This window comes from Phyllobates terribilis, unplaced genomic scaffold (assembly GCF_046119375.1).
Source record: "Phyllobates terribilis strain yellow unplaced genomic scaffold, ASM4611937v1 Scaffold_11__3_contigs__length_659146591, whole genome shotgun sequence".
Classification (NCBI taxonomy): domain Eukaryota; kingdom Metazoa; phylum Chordata; class Amphibia; order Anura; family Dendrobatidae; genus Phyllobates; species Phyllobates terribilis.
The window spans coordinates 278206290-278232350 of record NW_027362771.1 but is presented as its reverse complement, the minus strand read 5'-3'; the positions used below and the strand labels follow the sequence as shown (position 1 = coordinate 278232350).

General features: G+C 42.1%; 1 protein-coding gene across 5 annotated transcripts in view; it reads right to left on the bottom strand.

The window, feature by feature from the left end:
• Positions 1–26061, bottom strand: part of GRM3 (glutamate metabotropic receptor 3) — a 438101-nt gene that overhangs the window by 285401 nt on the left and 126639 nt on the right. For 2 of the 5 annotated variants that reach the window (XM_073652342.1, XM_073652343.1), the window contains one exon: positions 18523–18676. The exons of the other annotated variants lie outside the window; for them this stretch is intronic. The gene's annotated coding sequence lies outside the window, so the exon portion shown is untranslated. The remainder of the gene's footprint in view (positions 1–18522; positions 18677–26061) is intronic. 5 annotated transcript variants of the gene reach the window in all.

Below are 26061 nucleotides of genomic sequence, written 5' to 3'. Positions count from 1 at the left end.
TTCTCACCTTTTTATCTGGTTTCAGGTGTGATTTTCATATTGCCCATGCCTGTTACTTGTTACAGGTAAGTTTGTACAAGCATTACATTCTTGAAACAAAGTTATTTAGTCAAAATTTTGGAAAGGTGCCAACAATCTTGTCCGGCCCATTTCTGAGGTTTGTGTGAAATTATGTCCAATTTGCCTTTTTTCTCACTTTTCTTATTTTCCTCCAATGCACACAAAGGAAATAAACATGTGTATAACAAAATATGTGCTATTCCAATAATTTTCTGGGAGAAATATTACATTTTCAGGAACAATTTCAAGGGTGCCAACAATTTTGGCCATAACAGTATAACCTGATCAACAGTTTTACATGGTTCTACGTGCTGTCTAGTTATACTACTCCATTGTATCTCTGCACCAATGAATCATCCACCTTATCAGGTGAGCCATAACAGACAATGACTAAGTCTAAAGTTCACATGTACCTAATAGACTCCATTCAGAGATTCCATCATGGATTCTATCATTTTTGGCAAGAAAAATAAAGCTGCATGATATTTGTCCAATAAAATGGACATTGCACATTCTATTAGGGTCCATTGGTCGTTGAGGAATTTGGCACTGTGTTGTGGTTTCTGTTTATGACTGCAATTATATATATATGTTCTGATGGGAAAAGGGTTAATGGAGCCTGTGTATTTAGGTGACTACCTGCAGGCTTTAGAGAGTGCTAGAAATATTAAGTAGAACATGCTGGTGAGATACTAAGTGTTCTATGAAGTGAAAGTTACCTGGAGGCAAGCAGGTTCTGTCAAGTGTGAAATCACAATTAACATAGCAAGTGTTTTGTAAGTGAGCAGAAGCTGCTGCAAATTACATTCTGCTATAAGCTCATTCCAGCACAGCACTGAGCTGATCATGATTACTGGACCAAAGCTTGTATTAAAATAACATTAATAAAACATAATTGATTGTGTCTTCTAAATTGCACCTCTGTCTTTTATTTTAAATTGCTTGTGTACTTCTGCATGCTTTTATTTCTCAACCTATAGGTGCCTGGAGCTATCAAGTGCGATGGTTTCTTATTATTTTATTCATTGTTTTATTTGTCTTTTGTTTTGTGACTGTTTTTAGGAATATTGTTTAACTATTTAATCTATAGATAGGCCTCTTCTTATAAGTTAAACCAAAGGAAATAGAGGCTGTACTGGTGCCCTTGGAGGACTACAAAACTGTATGCCCTCTAGTAGAGATTAACATTGTAATTTGGTCTCTCTCAAACAGACTACTATCCATGACCTATCTCTCAAAGCCCCCCTTTTAGACCGACTGCTCCTCATGACCCCATCTCACATAGATAACTCTACATGCCCCCGTTTCACATCGAATGCTCCCCATTGCCCCTTCTCACAAAGACTGGACCCGCGTCAAACAGACTCCTCTCCATACCTTCCTAACACAAGCTGATATTCACATGCCATCCCTCTGCACAGACTTTCATGCAATCTATTTCCTCCATGGTCATAGAGATAAGAGCAGTAAAGTCCCTGCAACTACTGAATGGCTGCACAGTTCTCTATGATCAGGCAGGGCACTACATCGCATTGATCGGGTATTCTGCCAGTGAGAAGATTATCCCTGAATTTTTAGATTGCATAGCTACAGTGCAGCGCAGTTTGAAGGCTATCATGGTTCTAACACTTGACTATCTTTAGCTGTTCCGAACAGAATCAACGAAAAGTAGAGGGTAAACAGGAGGCCATTGTTCATAATTTTTAGAGGTCATCATGTGGCCCTCGCTCATACTTTTTAGAGGGTAAACAGGTGGCCCTCACATAACTTTTAGAGGGTCATTAGGTGGCCTTCACTCATAATTTTTAGAAAGTAAACAGGAGGCCCTCTCTCATCATTTTTAGAGGGTCATCATACGACTCTCTTTAAATTTTTAGAGGGTCATCATGCGGCCTTTGCTCATAATTATTAAAGGGTAAACAGGCGGCCATTGTTCATAATTTTTAAAGGTCATCATGCGGCCCTCTCTCATACTTTTTAGAGGGTAAACAGGTGGCCCTCACTCATAATTTTTAGAGGGTCATCAGGTGGCCTTCACTCATAATTTTTAGAAAGTAAACAGAAGGCCTTCACTCTTAATTTTTCCAGGGTCTGTATGATGCCCTCCTTCATAATTTTTACAGGATGTGTATGATCCTACCTCTACAATTCTCTTATATATACAGGGTGGTCCAAAAGTAGGTGGACAGAAAATAATATTTATTTTGATTTATATATAAAATTATATTTACTAACACAAGCATAACATTGACAATTAAATTTTATTCTGAACAATAATACAAAAGCCCTTAAATTTTATCAACGCAGGTGCTCAAACTGTTTTCCATTACAATTTGCACAGCTTTGAAGTCTGCCTCTTACGCTTCCACAAACTTGTTTGCACAAGTCTCTTTGGGTATTAATTTCTTGAAATGCATCTCTTATGTAATTTTTCAAATCACTGACACTTTTTGGTTTTTGACTATAAAGTTTGTGAGGAATGAAAAGTGGAATCTGATTGGTTGCTAAGGGCAACTGAGCCAGTTTCACTATACACCATGTTTGATAAATCTCCCCTTTCATAACCTTATTACACTGTCTGTCCACCTACTTTTGGACCACCCTGTATATATGTATACCTCAAAGGGGTAAATGTTTTTCAGCCCTTGCTTTCCTTTATAATTTTTAGAGGATGTGTATTATGCCTACCTCTACAATTCTCTTATATATACAGTACAGACCAAAAGTTTGGACACACCTTCTCATTTAAAGATTTTTCTGTATTTTCATGACTATGAAAATCGTACATTCACACTGAAGGCATCAAAACTATGAATTAACACATGTGGAATTACATACTTAACAAAAAAGTGTGAAATAGCTGAAAATATGTCTTATATTCTAGGTTCTTCAAAGTAACCACCTTTTGCTTTGATGACTGCTTTGCAAACTCTTGGCATTCTCTTGATGAGCTTCAAGAGGTAGTCACCGGAAATGGTCTTCCAACAATCTTGAAGGAGTTCCCAGAGATGCTTAGCACTTGTTGGCCCTTTTGCCTTCACTCTGCGGTCCAGCTCACCCCAAACCATCTTGATTGGGTTCAGGTCTGGTGACTGTGGAGGCCAGGTCATCTGGCGTAGCACCCCATCACTCTCCTTCTTGGTCAAATAGCCTTTACACAGCCTGGAGGTGTGTTAGGGGTCATTGTCCTGTTGAAAAATAAATGATGGTCCAACTAAACGCAAACCGGATGGAATAGTATGCCGCTGCAAGATTCTGTGGTAGCCATGCTGGTTCAGTATGCCTTCAATTTTAAATAAATCCCCAAAAGTGTCACCACCAAAGCACCTCCACACCATCACACCTCCTCCTCCATGCTTCACGGTGGGAACCAGGCATGTAGAGTCCATGCGTTCACCTTTTCTGCGTCGCACAAAGACATTGTGGTTGGAATCAAAGATCTGAAATTTGGACTCATCAGACCAAAGCACAGATTTCCACTGGTCTAATGTCCATTCCTTGTGTTCTTTAGCCCAAACAAGTCTCTTCTGCTTGTTGCCTGTCCTTAGCAGTGGTTTCCAAGCAGGTGTTTTACCATGAAGGCCTGCTGCACAAAGTCTCCTTTTAACAGTTGTTGAAGAGATGTGTCTGCTGCTAGAACTCTGTGTGGCATTGACTTGGTCTCTAATCTGAGCTGCTGTTAACCTGCGATTTCTGAGGCTGGTGACTCGGATAAACTTATCCTCAGAAGCAGAGGTGACTCTTGGTCTTCCTTTTCTGGGACGGTCCTCATGTGAGCCAGTTTCTTTGTAGCGCTTGATGGTTTTTGCAACTGCACTTGGGGACACTTTCAAAGTTTGCCCAATTTTTCGCACTGACTGACCTTGATTTCTTAAAGTAATTATGGCCACTCATTTTTCTTTACTTAGCTGCTTTTATCTTGCCATAATACAAATTCTAACAGTCTGTTCAGTATGACTAACAGCTGTGTATCCACCTGACTTCTGCACAACACAACTGATGGTCCCAACCCCATATAAGGCAAGAAATCCCACTTATTAAACCTGACAGGGCACACCTGTGAAGTGAAAACCATTTCCGGTGACTACCTCTTGAAGCTCATCAAGAGAATGCCAAGAGTGTGCAAAGCAGTCATCAAAGCAAAAGGTGGCTACTTTGAAGAACCTAGAATATAAGACATATTTTCAGCTGTTTCACACTTTTTTGTTAAGTATATAATTCCACATGTGTTAATTCATAGTTTTGATGCCTTCAGTGTGAATGTACAATTTTCATAGTCATGAAAATACAGAAAAATCTTTAAATGAGAAGGTGTGTCCAAACTTTTGGTCTGTACTGTATATGTATACCTCAAAGGGGTAAATATTTTTCAGCCCTTGCTTTACCATAGGCTTTACCAGTCTAGGAGTCCTACTCCTTAAAAATGGGAAAAAAAGTTGGGGTGAGAGATGGCCCAGCTATTAAGTGGTGGAGGAGGTTTTCTTCTCTCTTTTTAATTTTGCCTTATATGCAAGTCATTATACAGGAAAGAATGTTTCCTAGTATTTTTTCCTGTAAAATCCATTTTATCTTCTGTTTTGTATGTTTTATTGTCAGTCCGTAAAAGTGGAGCAATACATTGACAATATTGTACCCAGCAGCGAACTGGGAGTCAGAGATGCGTCCATGTGTCTTTCCCATGCTGTCCCCATTCTATTTGAGCGCTGTTTCCATCTCCCTGCCTCCCCTGCCCTCCTATTAGGATTGAGTTTCCCATTGACTTCCATTATACTTATATTCTTAGTACTCAAGTTGAGCTCGTCTGAGCAGTCGACCTGCTCGATTCTAGTACCGAGCAATCGTGCATTTTTGTACTCGATCATCACTATTGGCTACAACTAAATAAAAATTGCAACCAAAAATGCCATGAAAACCGCAACATGTTGGTGCAACCACCTCTAAAGTACAGTTATTCTTAGAATAATTACTTTTGGCAAATAATAGAATGCATAAAGGGAACCTGTTATTTCAAAAAACGCTATTAACCTGCAGATATGGGGTTAATCTGCAGGTTAATAGCATTCTGAAGCCGTGCAGCCGCCACACTAAAATACCCGGCTACCAGGAGGGAATGAAATTTATTCTTCCTGGCAGCTTCATGCTTTCAGTCAAAGAGTTGAGACTGGCGAAGTGAGCGGTGGCCGTAACCATGACCCAACACTGACTCACAGCCAGCTTAGCAGGGCCGTTGTTACAGTCGGCGCTGAGCGGTGATCGAAACCACGCCTCCATGACTAAAAGCACAAGACTGTCGGGTTGAATAAAATTCATTACCTCCCAGCAGCTGGGCTTTCAGTATGCTCGTTGCACAGCTTAAGAATGCTATTAATTTGGAGATTAACCCCACATCTGCAGGTTAAAAGTGTGTTTTTTACATGACAGGTTCCCTTTAACAGAGTCATCAAACAGTGGTGCATAGAAACTCCATGTGGTCCCTGTACTAGCACTGCCATGTGCACTGACCTTAACTCTTACTATACAGAAAAAAATCCCCAAATTATTCTAACTACAAATTCAATATATTTGTCTTTCTCCAATGTATAAATAACAATGAAGGAAAAAACTAGAGACTATTTTCATTGAATGTCTGTGTTGAATTTTATTGGTAAGTCTCAAAGGAAAACAACGGTAAAAACTATATCACACATATTACTATTTGGCAGCTTATCTAGAGGGCTGGTGAACTCTTGGGGGCCTAATCTTATTACACCCAAACTTTATCTCAAAATTGTTTCCGATATAATACAGAATCAGGACTATTTATATCGTATTAATCATTGTTCGGCAGTAGCCACAGACACCTCTTTATCCTTGCTGCATACCCTACAAAGACCATGTCTGGTTTGATTAATAGCATGTGTTACCTGCAAATGGACTCTGCTTTTCTGTTTCCCACCGTGAACATAGAAATCCACATGGATTTAGAAACATTACAGAAAAGACAATATCGGAAATGATACTAAGGAACAATCAAATGCTCCAAGAGCCCAGCAAGCTTCAGCTTTCTTAATGCATTTTATGATAAAAGATACAACCTTGATCTCCTCCAGAATAGCAATTATTTTAGCAGGTTTATAAGCAGAGACAAAATAGTGTTTAATAGATACTGTTTATAACTATGTTCTTATTATAGAGGATTGGTTTAATTATGTATGGTGACATTATCTGGGGATCCATCTTGTCTGATCCATTGTAATGATCACCACCAGAATTATATAAGGTATGCAGTTCAGTTAATTAGCATTCTAAAATGCATTCCCAGCAATTTTAGGAATTCTAGAAAATAATCAGCAATTTATAGAATGGTAATGCCACCCATAGAGTATTATAAAACAAGTAACTCATTTGGGACTTAACACATAATTTTATAGGGCATTAAACTGGAACTCCATGCTATAAAAAGTAATAGAGAAAAAAAGCATTAAAATAATATTGTGTTGTGCAAGACAGTGATGGGCTACTAAGTAAACACTCAAGCATTCAACTTGTACCATATTCGCATAACATAGCTGGATATGGTCTGCAAAAGCAGAGCCTAGAGTTAAGAATATACTTGGAGAAGTTTGGAAGAAACATAGTGGAGGGGCAGACCGCCGGAGATCCTCTCATCCGAGAGAATCCGGCCGATTATGCTAATAGCACTGGCAAACTCTGATCAGAGTGTGAACATAGTGTCCTCCGATTCTCTCAGAAGAGGAGTAGATAGAGGAAAAATGTCTCCATCTTCTCCAAATTGTCAGTCTGTGGAAATCAGGCTGCACTCAGATGTCATCCCAGTGCAGTCCGATGTTTTCAACACACTCATTGACTTGCATGGCCGAGTGCAATTTGAAAATTGGATCAAATCCGGGCATGCAGTGATTTTTCTGGCATGTGCAAAGCCCCATAGACTAACATTGGTCCAAGTGCTATCCAATGCTTTGTTGGATCTCACTTGGACCAAAAATACACTTGTCTGTACGTCTTAAAGGGGTTGTCCGGTCAAAAGTGATAAGTCTGCAGTCACTTTCTGTGACTGCAGACTTATGAATCCCCCAGCGCACGCACTGTCCGCTTTTGGGATTCGCTGGTTTCAGTCCCGGGACTGGAGGGTATATATGAGTTATACATACCCCCGGCCAGTCGCCAATACAAATGTATGGAGCAAGGCCACGCGCCATCTAGTGATGCAGGCGGCCAGTGGGTGCGTTCGACTGGAATGCGGGACCTTGCTCAATGCAAGTGTATGGAAAGCGAGGGCACGCCTACTGGCCAGGGCTAAGTATAACACATACATACCCTCCGGTCTTGGGTCTGAAAACGGTGAATCCCTGCAGTGCACAGTGCGTGAGCTGGGGGGATTCATAAGTCTGCACTCACACAGAGTAACTGCAGACTTGTCACTTTTGACCGGACAACCCCTTTAAGGCCACGTTCACACGTTCAGTATTTGGTCCCTATTTTACATCAGTATTTGTAAGTCAAAATCAGGAGTGGAACAATCAGAGGAAAAGTATAATAGAAACATGTCACCATTTCTGCATTTTTCTGCATTTTATTCCTGGTTTTGGCTTATAAACACTGATGTAACATACTGACTAAACACTGAATGTGTGAACGTGGCCTAAGAGAGAAAAGTGGATTATTAAATTAACAATTTCAACACATTTTTATATTTATTATATCCCTTTATTTTTTCTGAAGATTGGTGAGGATCTTAGTCCTGTGACCCTATTGTTCACTCAACAGATCCCCCCAGAAGTGCATTAAGGAGACAGGAACACAGAGCTCCAGCTTGAGCGCACACGCAGTGCTGAGTACAGATTCAATAAAAAGCATAGACTTTGTGTGCTGGCTCATTATGGAAAATGTTTTTTGAAATTAAATATTTCTGAAACAATTGACACCTTGGTTGTTGTGAGTAATATACACTGTGCAATATTATGTCTCTTCACACACTTAAGGGTGTTTGATAAGTATAAAACATCAAGCGTAGTATGCTTCTTCACTTAGCTAAGGTCTCATTAAGACGTCCAAATTTCTCAAGTACGAGAAAAGCAAAGCGATTGTTTTGATCAGACTTTGATCAGAGGGTGGTCAGAGTGTCATTAGTTTTTCTTGTACATGGAAAAAAGTTTCTCCACCATCACCTTTCGGACAGTCCGTGAAAATCGGACTGCACTTGAATGTCATCTGAGTGCGGTCCAATTTTTTCACGGACCCATAGACTTACATTGCCGATTTTGATCCAATCCATGTGAATGGCCCCATAGACCATCAAGGTACAAGTGCTAATTGTGAAAACCACAGATAGCACTCATATGAGAACATTGGACGTCTGAATGAGGCCTAAAGCATACCTTATTTCCAGAATTCCTAACTCTTCTGAAAAATCCTTAGTATCTTCATAAAAGGCTGCAGCTAGAGATGAGCGGTTCAGGCAAAATTTTAATTTGTCCATTTGCATATATTTTTCTGGGATATTTGATTAGCTGGAATTTAATGTCTCTTATTATACTCTAGGATCTCTCCAGACCCCAGAACATAATAAATGTAATATGTAAAAACTAAAAAAAATCCTTATAGTCACCTTTCCGCTCACCTCTTTTGTCCCTCTGCTCCTCACTGTCATCTATCCAGTCCTCACTGCATCTTCTGATCTCCGTCATTAGCGCTGAAATCCCCGGATGTTGTACTCTCCGCACACCCCTCACCTTCACCCGTCCTGTCCTCATCACATCTTCTGATCCTCTGAAGAGCAATCCCTGGGCCTCTCACACTGCGCCAGCTCTGATGAAGCCCTGGAGGATTCTGCGTGAGTGCGCAAAAATGACGGTCACAATGTCATGACATCACGAAGTGTTCAGTAATCTTGCAAAACCCTCATGAGAGTTGAAGGTCCCAGCTCAGTGTGAGAGGCTAGGGAATTTCAGTGCTCGTGGCGAGGATCAGAAAATACGACGAGGACCAGACGAGTGATGGTGAGTAGTGGGGAGCTGGAGAATTTAGTTGTAAGATGAGTATGAGGATTTTTCCTTATTTTTCAACCTTTCGATGGCCAGTGGCTGCCATTTTGCTGAAAAATTCAAGTACGATTTGGTTGCACTCTAATTTATTTACTAATCTCTAGCTGTAACTCTATTCTATAAATCAATGTACTTGCCAAAAATCTAGATCCTTTTCTATAAGGATAAGCAATTGACACATGAGATTATGCACTTTGTCTTCATATAACAAATGTGATTCCCAGTAACCTTTACAGCAATCATGATGCACAAGTCAGTGACATTTAGTCTTGTTCTCCATAGACAGAAGCATACTTACAGTTTAAGTTGTATCTGAAAAGTATAATACTGTTACTATTTGTCTTGTGTTTGCTCATAGGATGCATTAAGGAAAGGATCTTTAGTTGCTTAGCTATTAAGATTTATGAAAAGAAAGAGATTTTAGAAATAGGAGATTCAAGGTGTCCCAAACCACAGGCAGCCTAAATCAGACACTGGCTCTGTTATTGCAGAGAAAACATACAAGACGGCCAGGGACATTGCATCTAAGATGACTGATTTGTGGCAGATCCCCAGCGACTTCTCCCCGCCCTGTTCCCTTTGACTGCCAGGTCTCTCCCAATGTGTGTATATAGGACGAATTCTGTCAAAGAGATTGAGATGGAGAAAAGTCATCGTGGACCTGCCTTGGACATGTTAGCCAGGTGACATGGTCCCCAGCCAGTTATTAAAGTGTGTGATCTCTAAAGCGACTCTAAAGCACATACATAAGTGCAATAAAACAGCCAGTGTATGATACATGCTGCTAGTTGTTAAGGCAGCAGGAATCTTTTGTTCTTAAATTGTTGGAATTGAATTTATAAATGAGTTAGCCATATCTGAATATATTTACATGTATAATCTCACAATTAATAAATTAAACAAAGAATATTGCTCAAGGTAAAAAAATGTTCAAATTTGTAAAATCATACTTAATTAAGTATATTAGTAATCATCACTTCTCTATGGAATACCAGACCACCTGCCTGACTACTCTGACAGTGAGATATGTTATGTACTAATGGTTACATTTTTATACTGTTCTTCCTATTTAATTTGATGCCCTTATGTCACATTAGTTGTATGAAAAGCTCATTAGACACATTCTGCACACTGGATATAAACATTTATAAACAGTCCGTCATCTCCAAAAAAAGTTCTAAGGGTTTTTTCATTTTTAATCATGTTTTCATGAACTGCTTCTCAGTAATTGCAAGTCAATAAAAGAGATGAGTGAATTGATTTGATAGGAATCGAATTTGTATAAAATTTTATGAAATTTGCAGGTCCCGGGACATTTGAAAAATTTAAAATTCAATTTATGCGAATCAACAAAAAAAAATGCCTGTTTCCGTTATACACATTGCAGAAGATTTCATCAGCCATAGAAGGCTAACATGATCTTAGGTGTGACCACGCAGCCTTCCCTATAACAGTGGCGTATCCAGGGGGGGGGCAGCCGGGGCATGGGCCCCGGGCAAAGCCGGCAAGGGGGCGGAGTCGGGCCGCCTAATACGGCGGTCCAATGTGTCTCCCCCGGTGGCTGCATTCTGCAGCCCCCCGGACCGGGATTCGGCAGTTCTCTGAGCCTGTGTGTCAAGTTGACACCCAACTCACAGAACGTGAAGCTGCCGACTCACAGACGCGAGTGCAATTGAAGCTCTGACCGGCTGCCAGGTCAGAGCGACTCCAGCAGTGTGATCCGGTCATGTGATCACGCTGCAGACGTAACTCACCAGCGCAGCAGCAGAGGCGCACATTGGTGGAAAGTGTTCCACACCGGAGCTGAAGACACTGAAGATGTAATGGAGGGGAAGATTCATGGTATGGCTGGGGGCTGATTTATGTTATGGCTGGAGGCTGATTTATGGTATGGCTGGGGGCTCATTTATGGTATGCCTGGGGGCTGATGTATGTTATGGCTGGGGGCTGATTTATGATATGGCTGGGGGGTGGTGTACTATGGGGGGTGATTTACTATGGGGCGTGATTTATGGTATGGCTGGGGGGTTATATGGGGGGTGATTTATGGTATGGCTGGGGGTGATTTACTATGGGGGTGATTTATGGTATGGCTGGGGGTTGATTTACTATGGGGGGTGATTTATAGTATGGCTGGGGGTTGATTTACTATGGGGGGTGATTTATAGTATGGCTGGGGGTTAATTTACTATGGGGGTGATTTATGGTATGGCTGGGGGGTGATTTACTACAGGGGGTGATTTATAGTATGGCTGGGGGTTGATTTACTATGGGGGGTGATTTATAGTATGGCTGGGGGTTGATTTACTATGGGGGGTGATTTATAGTATGGCTGGGGGTTAATTTACTATGGGGGTGATTTATAGTATGGCTGGGGGTTAATTTACTATGGGGGTGATTTATAGTATGGCTGGGGGTTGATTTGCTATGGGGGTGATTTATGGTATGGCTAGGGGGTTAATTTACTATGGGGGTGATCTATGGTATGGCTGGGGGGTGATTTACTACAGGGGGTGATTTGTTGAATGGCTGGGGGGAGAGTTACTATAGGGGAAGATTTAGTGTGGGGGAGATTTATTGTATGGCTTGGGGGAGATTTATTGTATGGCTGGGGGGAAGATTTAGTGTGGGGTAGATTTATTGTATGGCTGGGGGGAGATTTAATGTTGGTAGAGGGGTGGGAGAGATTTTGGGTGTGGGTGATTTGTGCGGACACAGAATTGGGAGGATGGGTGCATACGCAATATGGGGAGCAAAGAAGGGGAATGTATGCAGACACAGTATAGGGAATTGGTGGGGATGTGTGAGAAGACAGTATGAGGAGGAGGAGGGGAGGGGGAACTAATGGGGGAAAAAAGTGTGAGTGGGCACAGAATAGAGACTGAGAAGTGTTGGGGGTGTAGTATAGGGTGACAGTGTAAGGGCACAGCCAGGAGGGGACAGTAAGCCAAGGAGGCAGAGTATGATGAGGGGGCACAGTATAACAGTATAGAGAATAGGCATTATAGGGGGGACACAATGTGAGAGGACATTGTGAAGAGGCGGCCCAGCAAGGTATGGAGAGGGCAGTGTGGAGGGCATGTACCATAAGAGGGACAGTGTGGGGGTCATATTTTGTGCAGGGAATATAGTGAGGGCCAATTATTTATTCAGGGGCTCAGTGTAGGGCAGGTATTTTATTCAGGAGCATTACAATGACACTGCTATCTTTAAGGGCATTGTGTTGGGATGTGCTGCCGAAGAAGACGGGAGTCTGCAGAGACGAGCTGTGGATGAGAAAAGTCATCATGGAGTCTGGACAAGAGGAAGAAAAGAAAGAGAACGAGTCCAGAGACAATGTCATCTATAAGGTACCTGAATGTAAATGTTTTTTGTGATACTGACTAATGCTCATATTTTAATTTATGTTAGGAGCATTAGGCTGTGTGCCCACGATGCGTTTTTTAAGCGTTTCCGCAGCGGCAAAAACGCTGCAGAAATGCTTAAAAAACGAATGGTAGAAGGCCTGCCATGTCCCCCAATGATAATCCGCATGTGCTGTGCACATGCTGCGGAAATTTCTGCTGCGGATTATCATTGTGGAAAAAAAACGCAGCACTACCAATTATTTTGCGGAAGCGCTGCGTTTTCACCGCCATTGACTTGCATTAGAATGCGCCAATTCTGGAAGACTGCATCTGTACTTGGGTAATTGGTGTGTTCTAATGTGCGGATGGTATCCGGGTGTGGAGGACAGGAGACTCTCCTCCGGACCCAGGTACCATTAAAAGCTGTAAAACAAAGAATAAAAGATAAAGATTATATTCACCTTCCGATGGCCCCCGGACTCCTTCCCTGTGCTTGCCTGCAGATCGCGCAGGACTGAAGGACCTGCGGTGACGTCACAGTCATGTGACGGCAGGTCCTTCAGTACAGCGTACCGTGATCAGCCGGCAGCCTGCACAGGAGCGCAGCAAGACTGCAGGGGCCATCGGAAGGTAAGTATAGGTTTATTTTTTATTTTTTGACATTCTCTCGGGTCACACTATATAAATCCATGCCGTTTGCATGGATTTATATAGTGTGACCGAGTTGTCAAGCACTTTCCAAGTGATGCTAAAATCGCTTGGAAAGCGCTTGTCAACCCGTATGCGGAAATGCATGTGAAGAACGCTTCACATCCGCATGTCCCTGGCAGGAAAACGCATGTACAATCCGCATGCGTTTTTTTCTGCCAGGGAGATGCAGAAACGCTCAGGAAAAAATCCTGAGCATTTCTGCATGGTGGGCACATAGCCTTAAAGGGGTTGTCCAAGTTTGTGATGAGTCTGCAGTCATTCTATGTGACTGCAAACTTCTGAATTCTCACAGTGCACACTGCACGCTGTCAGGATTCTCTGGTGTCAGCGATTTGTATACTTGCAATCACATGCTGACTAGACATGCGTGGCCTCACTCGATGACAATGAATTGAGCGAGGACACGTATAGTCAGAATGTGGCCAGAAGTATAGAAATCACATACTTGTGCAAGGGAGAATCCTAAAAATGTGCAGTGCATGCACTGTGAAGACACCTAGAATGACTGCAGACTTTAATCTCACACCTGGACGAGCTCTTTAATTATAAAATGAAGCCCTGCAGCATGCTGATCCTAACTGTGTAATTTGCTCACTGTCAGGATTCAGCTCTGCTTGCAGGTTCCATCAGTCATCACATGGCCACTTCACTCATATGCGGGTTTCATACTTACGGTCACGTGACAATGAGTTTTTTTCCTGCTTCTTTCAGTTTTTCACTGAACATTCAGAGAATTAGGGAGAGCAGCTCTTCGGCACGTGACTAAGGCCATGGCCCCACTATCAGTATTTGGTCAGTATTCGGTCAGTATTTTTTCTCAGGCATGGGAGCCAAAACCAGGAGTGGGTGATAAATGCAGAATTGATGACTTGTTTCTATTATACCTTTTCTCTGATTGTTCCTCACATGGTTTTGGCTCCCAGTCCTGTGAAAAATACTGACCAAATACTGATAGCGGGGCCATGGCCTAAGTGTGCAAATCGCATATGTGCTGAGGTGGGGCCAAACTGAATTCTTGCCCCGGGTGCCAGAAAGCCTAGATACACCTCTGCCCATAATGCCTTGCAGCTATCAAATATAGTGCAGCCAATCAGGAGAGACTATTATATGGAAAAGTAAATGATATTATGAAAAACAGCTGGACAGTCAATTTTTAACAGTCACATGACTATGTATAAAAAGAGCATGTTAGAAAGGCAGAGTCTCTCAGCAAAGATGGTAAGAGGTTCACCAATCTGTGTGTACAACTGTTTTCAGTGCACACTTCAAAAGCCTGCATCTATGATGGTATGGGGTTGTACTAGTGCCTATGGAATGGGCAGCTTACACATCTTGAAAGGCACTAACAATGCTTTGCTTTATATAGTAGTTTTTAGTTTAATGCTTTAATACAGACATCAATTTCGGAGGCCTTCCATATTTTGGAAAGACAAAACTAAACCATATATTACCTCCATCTCAACAGCACGGCTTTGCAGAAGAAGAATTCAGGTGATGGAATGGCCTCTGCAGTACAGAACTTTCACTACTAGAAAACATTTGTTGATTTATTAAATGAAAAATCTGGTAAAAAGGACCCAGAACTATTGAGCAGCTAGAATCTTACATCAGACAAGAAAGGGACAACATTCCTCTCACAAAATTCCAGCAATTGGTCTCCTCACCTCCAAGACATTTACAGACTGTTGTAAAATGAAGAGGGGATGCTACACAATGATAGACATGGCCTGTCACAGCTTTTTTGAGATGTGTTGCTGTCATCAATTTCTAAATAGGTCAATGTTTTCAAATGAAATGGAAAAATGACTAACTTTCAACTTCTGAGCTGTGTTCTATGTTATATGGCATACTTGTCAAACTCTGGCCCGTGGGCGAAATCAGGGTGGTTATATTTGGCTCATGACATCAGAACCGCCACCCCTATGTAGGGCCCATTATTCTGTATGGGGAACTATGTGGGGCCCATTATACTGTATGGAGGACTATGTGGGGCCCATTACTCTGTATGGAGGACTATGTGGGGCCCATTATACTGTATAGAGGACTATGTGGGGCCCATTACTCTGTATGGAGGACTATGTGGGGCTCATAACTCTGTATGGAGGACTTTGTGAAGCTCATTATACTGTATATTGGTTGGCCCGCTACTTTGTCCAAGTTTTTCATTCTGTCCCTCTGTATGTTTGAGTTTGACATCCCTGTTCTATGAAAATATGGTTATAAGAGATTTTCAAATCATTACATTCTTGTTTTTGTTACATTTACATGGGATTGTAAAACAACTGTAGAAGATGAATGTATTAGCTTATGAATAATACGAAGATACAGTTGATACGGCGATACAGAGATAGGGGATATGGAGATAGTGGAGATATAGCCCTATAGAGGTGTCAGTGTAATTGATCAGTGATAAAGTGTATCTGCTTGGCTGACATGTGTCCTGCTGCATTTAAATCACAATTACACATTTTATTTGCTAATTCTAGAAATCAGCAGGTCAGTACAATATTTTTAAAGAAAAAAAACATCTTAAATCAGTGTCAGATGGTGTTCTTTTTGATCACAAGTGACAGTACTTACCGTACATGCAATTTTACATCTGTGCACAACACACTAATATAATGCTCGGTTGCAGGTGCTGACTATTTGGAACAGTTCCTACCTTGCATTTTTTTATTACAACATTTTTTGGGAAAAAGGTTTATTTTGTTAAAAAAAAATGTGGACATTTAATTAGACTTGGTCTCTTTTTGCAAACCTGTTATACTAGTCCAATTAGTCAGCCATAAATGCCACACCTATACTGCTACCTGGTGCCAAATTTTGCTTTCTGTATGTGTACCTACTTACCTAGAACTTCTTGTATTGGTTTTGGAATGGATATAATAATTGGGGATTAAAAGATTATCAAAAGTTAATGACAGTATTGTACAAACTGTATGGCAGAACAAAAAATGGCATGCAAAGGACAGGTTAATGTAAAAGAAAACAAAAAACATACCATGACTAACAGTGTGAGAGCCATTAGTAGCAGCAAAAGCTCCACCACTAATGGCACAAGCCGTCTGGGCATTAGTACTACCAATAGCAGGTCACAAGGATATTAGTTGGGAAGGAGTTGAGGGTGTTAAGAAATACGATATATAACATATGTGTCTCAGTCACACAAGAAGGAAGATGGTACAAGGGAAAAAAGAGGGTTAATTTCTGCGCTGCCACGAATACCAACGGATATTCCAGAGAAAGAATCAGGATCCAGGATAAACCTGTGGTTTGTCCTGAGGAAGAAGTTTGTTATACTTTGAAAGGTGTAAACCCCATTCCTTTGTCCTGGATCCTGATTCTATCTCTAGAAATGATTGTATCGTGGACAGCTGTGCGGGTCTGCAGCAGCCATATCAAGAGCATTGTATGTTCTGGTTTCACAACCTGACCAGGTGAGCAACTCCTTGCACCCTAATATCCTAGTCACCCGGATAAGACACTATTGTGCCATTGCTTTTTCAGCTTTTCCACATTACAGAAGGATGATGTCACCTCTGACCAGAGACACAGTCAGTGTGAGTCAGTGTCCTGCACAGAACGGTCTGCATGATCACAAATGACAAACAAGGGGTCATTTTTGAGTCAGTTTTTAATTAAAAAAGAAAAGAAAAGTCTGTCAGTGAGATAAGTGAGATGCGTTATTAAATGGACTGTTGGTTACTGGTGAGTTACCCTCCGTTTTCTATGGTGAGGTCACTTTGACATTACTAAGGCTGCGTTTGTGTTAAAGAGCTTGAAAGGGGATGGATACAGACCTAGGAGAACTCAGAGTGTTACACATGTCTTTTCAGGGTAATTAGAATCTGAGCAATATTGTGATTCGTTGCAAACCACATTTTGTTGAAGCTGGTGAATTCCAATTTTAAAAGTTTCAGTTATCTCTAGTCATCAATCTATTTAGGTTGCAGCTTATTTCAATTTTGCTTGGGGAACCAAAGCTTGAACCTTTGCTGAGTCAGCTTAATGCAGCCAGTCTTAAATGTATACAAAAAAATATTAAAGAGATTCTGTCAGCAGAATTCCACACCCCAAACTATTTACATGCACATGTAGCTCTTTCAAAGACAAGACCAGCAAGGAGTTGTCAGACAAGAAGGAGGAGGAGTCTCTGGGCAGGAACAGATCTGGAGTGACAGAAGCTTCAGATCTACAGTCTCATTTACATATCAATTAAAACACTGTAAAGGTGTTGCTGGACTTGCCTTTAAAAAATATACTTGCGCATATAAATAGTTTGGGGTGGGGGGTGAAATTCTGCTGATGGTATTACAGTAGAGCACAAGTTATAAAAACATACTATATAGACTTCATCACAATAATTTATAACAAAGGAAATTTCTAATTTGTACATTATTATATAGACTTTGCTCGTACTACTTTTACCTAATCAATGAAAAGGTGTATGTGTTGTTGTCAGCATATACAGTGCTCAGCATAAATAATTACACCCCCTTTGAAAATTAAAATTTTAATCATTATCTCACTGAATATAAGAACAATTTCCAAAATTTTGACAAGACTGATTTTCAGAAAACATTTTTTTAACCCATAACATGAAAGTAAGATTAATAATAACACGTAAGGTTAACAAATTAAGTAAGGTTAATCACATGAATGTAAGGTTTCATTACAAAATCTTCAGTTTTACTCAAATTAGTTGATACAAAAATGAATACTTCCCACATAAAAAATTACTAGATCTACTATTTTGTATGACCTCCATGGTTTTTTAAAGACAACGCCATGTCTAGGCATGGAATGAACAAGTCGGTGGCTTATTGCACCATCTATCTTTTTCTATTTTCTTTACGAATAAAAATGGTCACCCAAAAAGCTCAAAAATGCTTCATGAAATATTAGCAAAATGTAAACAAAAACACCTCATGATAAAAAAAAAATGTCAAGAAAAGGCCAGAGCAAGGAACAATTTCTGAACCGTATTCCGCATGAGAAGCAGACATTTTTTAATAAACATAGTGTGAACATACCCTTGGTTTGGATCTCACATATTATCTGATATTTCCTCCATTTTATGCCACTTTTGAAAAACCTGTAAAACTTTTATTCATTTCTGTAAGAGTTTTGAGTATGCCAGGTCTAGTCAGTGTATATCACAATATATGTTTATTAAAGGCAACAAGAGTTCATATCTGTGAAAGGTCACAGTAAACAAAGATAACCTTTTTCATTCAGGGTAGAACACTTACTCTTTGACGGAGTTGCAATACTGTATGCCAAGATACCAAATTTGGCAGAATATGTCTTTTATCTGGGTCTAGAGCCAACAATGTACTATTTTATTATTTTTTTCTTACCTTTAAATATTACTGCTTTATTATATGTCTTTCTGTTTTAGTTGCTAAGTTCTCTTTTCTCCATTTCATATCATGCCTTGGTTCAGTTAAGAAATTCATATACAGTGGGGAAAATAAGTATTTGATACACTGCCGATTTTGCAAGTTTTCCCACCTACAAAGAATGGAGAGGTCTGTAATTGTTATCGTAGGTACAATTCAACTGTGAGAGACAGAAACTAAAAATAAAAAAACAGTAAATCACATTTTATGATTTTTAAATAATTAAATTGCATTTTATTGCACTGTCCCAACCGTGAAGCATGGTGGGGGAAAAATCATACTTTGGAGCTGATTTTCTGTAAAGGGGACAGGATGACTGCACCATATTAAAAGGAGAATGGATGAGGTCATCTATCATGAGATTTTGGCCAACAACTTCCTTCCCTCAGTAAGAGCATTGAAGATGGGTCGTGGCTGGGTCTTCCAGCATGACAATGTCCCGAAACACACAGCCAGGGCAACTAAGGAGTGGCTCCGTAAGAAGCATTTCAAGGGCCTGGAATGGCATAGCCAGTCTCCAGACCTGAACCCAATAGACAATCTTTGGAGGGAGCTGAAACTCAATGTTGCCCAGTGACAGCCCCAAAATCTGAAAGATCTGGAGAAGATCTGTATGGAGGAGTAGGCCAAAATCAATGCTGCAGTGTGTGCAAACTTGGTCAAGAACTACAGGAAATGTCTGCCCTTTGTAATTGCAAACAAAGATTTCTGTACCAAATATTAAGTTCTGTATTTCTATTGTATCAAATACCTATTTTATGCAATAAAATGCAAATTAATTATGTAAATATCATACAATGTGACTTTCTGAATTTTTTTTTAGATTCTGACTCTCACAGTTGAAGTGTAACTACGATAAAAATTACAGACCTCTCCATTCTTGCAAAATCGGCAGTGTATCAAATACCGTATTTTCCCCACTGTACATTCAAAAATAGAATGTATATGAATTGTATATGAATTTTCAAAAACAGACTTTAGAAAATGTAAAAAATTTCTGTAAGCTATTGAATAAAAAACAAACAAAAAATAGCCCAAAACTCTATAAGTGAAGACACACACATGGTATAGTGATGGATGAGCACTAAAATGCTCGGGTGCTCGATGCTCGAGTCGAGCACATGGGAATACTCGGGTGCTCGACCCGAACAACGAGCCCAATGTAAGTCTATGGGAAACGCGAGCATTTTTTCAGGCGGCTCCACCCGGGGGTCTGCAGAGGGTCTAAAATATGCCCAAATCGATGGGAACAGTGCTCAAATGACATGGGGAAAACCAATGGAAGCATTTCTGACTCCCAGGTCACTTCTGTAAACAACGTTGTCAGAGGTATTACGCCACTTTTACAGACGCACAATAAAACATACAAAAACTAAACCAAAATGGATTTTCCTGGGAAATATGTTAAGGAACATCCTTTCCAGGGTAATGACTTGTATATAAAGCAAAATAAATAACCAAAAACAAAAATACACCTCCACACCTTGGGCTATGTTCACACGTAGCGTTTTTCATGCGTTTTTGCACTTTTGCATTGCTTTCAACCGTGACAAATGCATTCACCAGGAAATGTCATGTTATCATTTTACAACCTTATCTGGCCATGTGGTGTATGACATATCATCAGACACATCGTGTTTCATTTATGAAGGAGGGACTCTGAAAGTCACAAAGCCTATTTTTATAGGGCCATCAGGCGGCCTTTACTATTCTTAAAGGGCCAGCAGTCGGCCCTCACTATTCTTAGAGAGCCATCAGCCGGCTATGTTTTATTATTCCCATTACTAATGAGTGGGTCTCCTATACTGCTATTGCGTATGCGGTGAGTGGCAGGGCTGCCCAAAATTTGGACGCACCCCAATACCACTTTGAAAATTTGGGAACACCCCAATACCCCTTTGAAGAGACTTAGAGGTGGGCCTCCTGAAAACAATGTTCCCATTATTAGGAAGTGGGTCTCCCATTGTGTTTGCCTATGCAGTAAATGCAAGGGTTGTCAAAAATTAGGAGGCACTCCAATGCCCCTTGGAAGAGACGTGGAGGTCAGAGGGCCTTATAAAAAATGTTCCCATTAGAAAGGAGCGGGTCTCCTATACTTGTAATGCCCATGCACTAAGTGTATGGGCTGACAAACATTTACCCCTGGGGGCTATACATGAACATACTGTATAATTTTTTTTTACGGGCATCATAAACACCCTTTAAAAAAATTATGTGGGTGTTGCATCACGGACCATGTGTTGAGAAGTCTGGCCCAATCCAGCCCTTGTTCATTTTTATAAGAGTCAGCCGGTCAGCATTTTCAGTTGACAGGCAGATGCGCTTATCAATTATAATTCCACCAGTGGCACTAAAAACCCGCTCTGATAAAACGCTGGCGGCAGGGTAGGCCAGGACCCCCAAGACGTAGAGAGCAAGTTCATTCTACGTATCCAGCTTGGATACCCAATAATTATAAGGCACAGAGGAATCACGGAGGACGTTGGTACGGTCGGCAAGGTACTCCCTCAGAATCTACCCAAACTTTGCACTCCTTGTGAGAGTACCCCGCGCCTCAGGGCTTGTGCGATGGGAGGGGCTGAGAAAATTCTCCCAGAGCTTTGACAGTGTTCCCCTGCCTCTGTTGGATTGAAGTTGTGTCTCTCTCGCCTGTACTCCTTTGTTGTCCAACGAACTGTGCCCTCTGCCACCAGCGTTTTCAGATGGGAATTTTTTTAATAGTTCCACAACAAGGGCTTTCTGGTACTGCCCCATATTTGTAGATCTGTCTGCCTCAGGAATAAGAGATATAAAGTTCTCCTTGTAGCGTGGGTCTACAAGTGTCATCAACCAGTAATGACTGTCACCCAAAATTTTGAAAACGCGAGGGTCATGGGAAAGGCAGCGTAACATAAACTCAGTCATGCGTGCCAGACTGCTAACAGGCAAGACTTCTGTGTCTTCACCAAGAGGATGACTGATCATGCTCTCCTCCTCCTCTCTGTACTCTGGCCATCCACGCTGAACAGACGGTATGACAGTTGTGCAGGTAGTACCATCTATAGCACATGAAACTAGCTCCTGTTCTTCCTCCTCCTTTTCCTCATTGTCACCCAATCCACATTGGGATGAGATGAGGCTTGGCTGTGTGTAATCACTCTGTATGGTTCCTTGCTCCATCTCATCATGCTCCACCTGCAATGCATCCTCTTTGATTGTGAGCAGAGAGCAATTTAGAAGACAGAGAAGCGGGATTTGACGCTAATTATGGTGTCAGCGCTGCTCACCATCTTGGTGTAGTCCTCAAAGTTTTGGAGGATGGTACATATGTCTGACATCCATGTCCACTCCTGAAGTCTTATGTGTGGAGTCTGAACTGAACACCGACAGCCTTATTGATCCTGGTACTCAACAACTGCTCTCTTCTGCTCACAAATCCTTCACAACATCTGCAGTTCCAACGCATGGGAACATCACACCAGTCTGTGAGCTGCTGAAACATGACAAGGGCGGCGGAAGCTGCAGGTGACTTTCTAAAATGGGCACACAGGCGGCGTACTTTAACAAGCAGATATGGCAGCTCCGGGTAGGATTTGAGAAACGGCTGAACCACTAGGTTAAGCACATGGGCCAGGCATGGTATGTGTGTGAGCTCACCTTGCCTCAGAGCCGCCACCAGGTTCCGGCCATTGTCACACATGACCATGCCTGGCTGTAGGTTCAGCGGTGTGAGACACAAAACTGTCTGCTCTTTCAAAGCTGTCCACAACTCTTTAGCATTGTGCGGTTTGTCACCTAAGCATATTAGCTTCAGCACAGCCTGCTGCCGCTTGGCCGAGGCAGTGCTTCAGTGCTTCCAGCTTGTGACTGATGTGGTCATTTTGGAGATGGAGGCTAAAGAGGAGGAGGAGGCTGAGGAGGATAAGGTGCAAGAGCTGTAGACTGTGGGGGCAACCCTGATTGACCTAGAGCCCGCAATCCTCAGCGTCAGGAGGATGTGTTCTGTCCCAAGGTCCGCCTGGGTCCCGGCTTCCACTATGTTAACTCAGTGTGCCGTCAGCGAGATATACTGGCCCTGCCCACAAGCACTTGTCCACTTGTCCGTGGTTAAGTGGACTTTCCCAGTAACTGCGTTGTTGAGGGCACGGATAATGTTTTGGGACATATTTTGCTTGTGTAATGTGGGATCGGCACACCGGGAGAAATAGTGGGACCAAGTACCGAGAGACGACCGCCGCCATCAGGTTGCGGAATGCTTCCGTCTCCATGAGCCTAAAAGGCAACATTTCGAATGCAAGCAGTCGTGAAATGTGGGAATTTAGTAGTGTCGCCTGTGGGGCGTTGGCTGCGTATTTGCGCTTGCATTCCAAGGACTGGGGTATGGACAACTGAACGCTGCGCTGGGACAAGGACGTGGACGTGCTTCCTGATGCTGCTACTTGAGAGTGTGCAATGACAGGTGCAGGGCAGGAGGCATCGTCACATGCACCATGAACAGGGGATTGGCTTGCATGCACAACAGCGGAAGAAGCAATGGTGCCACCCGCAGACACTGTTCCTGGACCCTGGTGTTCGGCCCACAAATTCGGGTGCTTTGCTGCCATGTGCCTGAACATGCCGGTGGTGGTCAGGCTGCTAGTTTTGCCACCCCTGCTGATGCTGGCCTGGCAGGTGGTGCAAATGGCCTTTTTGGGGTTATCAGCAGAGACTTTAAAAAACAACCAGACTCGGGAAGACCTAACAGTTGTACTGGCAACTTCCTTCGTGTTGGTGTTACGAGGAACGATTGCCTGTCTTCTGACTGCGACCACCACATTGCTTCTTCCTGCCTCTTGGGGTGCTCTGCCTCCCTCCCCCTGTGTGCTGCTGTCCTTGCTCTGCATGTCCTCCTGCCAGGTTGGGTCAGTTACTATATCATCCACCACCTCATCTTTCACTTCCGCACCCTGGTCCTCCTCCTGATTTTCTGGCAATTGTGTCTCATCATCGTCCACCTCTTGTAACACTTTCCAACTGTCGCCTTCGTGTGACCGTGGCTGCTCAAATATTTGGGCATCGCTACATGCAATCTCCTCTTGCCCCGCTTCAAGTGGACCGGGCGAGAGGTCCGAATCTATAAATAGAAAAGTGAACAGCTCTTCAGAGTGTCCAAGTGTGGGATCAGTTGTCTCCGGGCACTCAGCATGGTGGGAGGAAGGAGGATCAGGGCGAGGAATATGCAGTCCAGACTCACGGCTACTGAGACTTGACCATGTGGAAGACAGGGTGGTGGTGGTGGTGGCTAAGTGACTGAAAGAATTATCCGCTATCCAACCAACAACCTTTTGACACTGCTCTGGGTTCAATAGTGGTGTGCTGTGGTCCCCTAGGAATTGGGACAGGAAGGTCAGGCGAGAAGATGTAGGTTTTTGTTGTGGCACAATTTCAGCTCGCCCACGGCCTCGGCCTCTGCATGCACCATCACTATCACCATCACGTCCAGTTGCCTGTCCCTCGCCACGCGCTTTGCCCATTTTAAATGGAGGACATTATCTTCCACGCTCACTACAAATGGCTGAATTTGGAGTGAAGTTATATGTAATCCATGTGATGGAGAAACCACAGTTTTAAATACCTGGCTTGTAGGTAACTATTTTGAACAGCAAACTTGTGTCGAAAACTTTGCAGACACACTGAGAAAAAATTAGAGTGGAGGCCAGAAATGGCAGAATTTTCAGAAAACGTATATGTCATCCATGTGACGGACAAACCACAGTTTTAAATATCTGGCCTGTAGGTAACTATTTTGAACAGCAAACCGGTGCCAAAAACTTTGCTGACACACTGAAAATAAATTTGAATGAAGGCCAAAAATGGCAGTATTTTCATCGCAATTATATGTGATCCGTGTGACGGACAAACCACAGTTTTTAATAGCTGGATTTTTAGCGCTGTAATATGGAAAGAACCTGGCTGTATTCTGCAGTGCCAACAAGCAAATGGCGCAGAAAAACGGTGTTCTCTGGATTGCTTTTTAAGCAAATAATAAGGATTAAGATCCAAAAAAATTATTCCTGGCCCCTGAGACCTGGGCCTTTGTCTAGAAATATCTAACAGCAGCAGAAGGCAGAACTGGAATGGAGCCTCTTGTGCTATATGCACTGCAGTCGGCTATATACACTGCCTGCCTGCCTATTCACTGCTTGCCTGATATTTCTGCAGATGGATTAGTCCTCAGAAGGACTGTTTGTTGAGATAGATATGTGTAATGTACTTGTTTTCTCCCTACACTACCCAATAAACCACTAAATCTCTCCATAGCTCAGCAGCACCTCTCCCTACACTGTCTGATTCCGGAGTGACTGTGACGAGCACAGCGGCGCCAGGTCTGATATAGACCTGATGACTCTGTGCGGCCAGCCAATCACTTTAATGCCACAACCAACATGGCTGCTGCATTACAGCGTGTGGCAGACAATCCCTGCATGTTGATTGGTGCTCTAAAAGCACCAAACATGCAGGGAGTGGACCCGAGCATCGGCCCGAGCATCTCGCAAGTACTCGGCGAGCTCCAAGTATCTCGAGCACTGAGATGCTGGGGCAAGTACCAAGTACTTGCGAGTATGCTCGCTCGTCGCTAACAAGGTATATTAATATGGGCCAATAGTGTTCCAATGTGTCAAAAACCACACATCTTACTGTGCATTTCTAAGTTGGTTGTACATGTGAAGAACAATGGGTGAAATTTTCTAAAGTTATGAGCAGGCGGTATGGTGGCAGCAGGCAATTGGTCAGAAAATTTTGTTTCACAATTGGCCACAGTGATGGGCAGGGTTTTGGCTGAATGCGGCCAGTCATACCCTAGATCTGGTGTTTTATATGCTAATGATATACAGACTCTCGCTAGAATAAGATGCAGTAAACTTATTATGTATGACCCTAGCCTCAGATTAAAGTGCCCCATACATATTTTACTAATGTCAGCCAAACTCAATGATATCGATGGGTTCAGTTAATGGTCTGAAGAGCCGGTCGACTGATGGTCAGGAGAGATGTCGATCTGGCATGCCTGATTTCAGACTTCCAATCACATTGTTGCCCTTGAGATAAGCCATCGGCCAATGTGAGAGTTGGCAGCTTTCTCATAGAGCACACAGGAGCGCTCGGCCAAATGAGCAGTCCTGTGTATGGGAGAGTCGGCTGAGATGGCTGTATCAATTCCAATGTATATGGCCAGCCTAAGTGTTCTCCCTGTGAAGAAATGGTATCTTTGGATAAAATAATAGAATATCTGATTGTGCTGCATAAAGTAAGACATTAATCCAATTACTGTGTCATTGTTGGGGTCAGAGAGGATCAATTTACAACTGCTAAGCTTTAAATTTAGTTCAGATTGAGGGGAATATTGCTGTAAAGCCAACTTTAGTTCACAATACAGCAAATCCTCAACCTTGATAAATAATTAATATTGAGATGAAATATACAGTACACATTAAATTAGCATGCACTGTAGTATGGAGTGCCAGCCACACATTCATG